The 272-nt window shown below is 43.0% G+C and overlaps 1 pseudogene; it reads left to right on the top strand.

The window, feature by feature from the left end:
* LOC119591866 overlaps positions 1-272 on the top strand; it is a 40067-nt pseudogene that overhangs the window by 21803 nt on the left and 17992 nt on the right.

Genomic DNA, 272 nt, shown 5'->3' with positions numbered 1-272 from the left:
AGGTGATACCATCCCCAAGTCTCTCAGCAAAAATGTTCTTCGCGAGCGTATTTACTGTGCTGCCTTGATTATTTCTGTGCTGCCCGAGGATGCCCACACAACGACCAGCCTGGGCCTCCAGGAAGATATCAATGCTCTCCTAAACTTCTGGAATGCTCTCCATGCTGACAAGAAGTACCTGAAGACTAGTGTCATTGGAGGTCAGAAATGTTGTTGTGATGTTTTTGCCACTTTCTTAATTCCCTTTTTTTATAGGTTTTATTATTATTTTG

This window comes from Penaeus monodon, chromosome 29 (assembly GCF_015228065.2).
Source record: "Penaeus monodon isolate SGIC_2016 chromosome 29, NSTDA_Pmon_1, whole genome shotgun sequence".
NCBI lineage: Eukaryota > Metazoa > Arthropoda > Malacostraca > Decapoda > Penaeidae > Penaeus > Penaeus monodon.
Note: the sequence above shows the minus strand (reverse complement) of the source record. Positions and strands in the feature narration are given on the sequence as shown.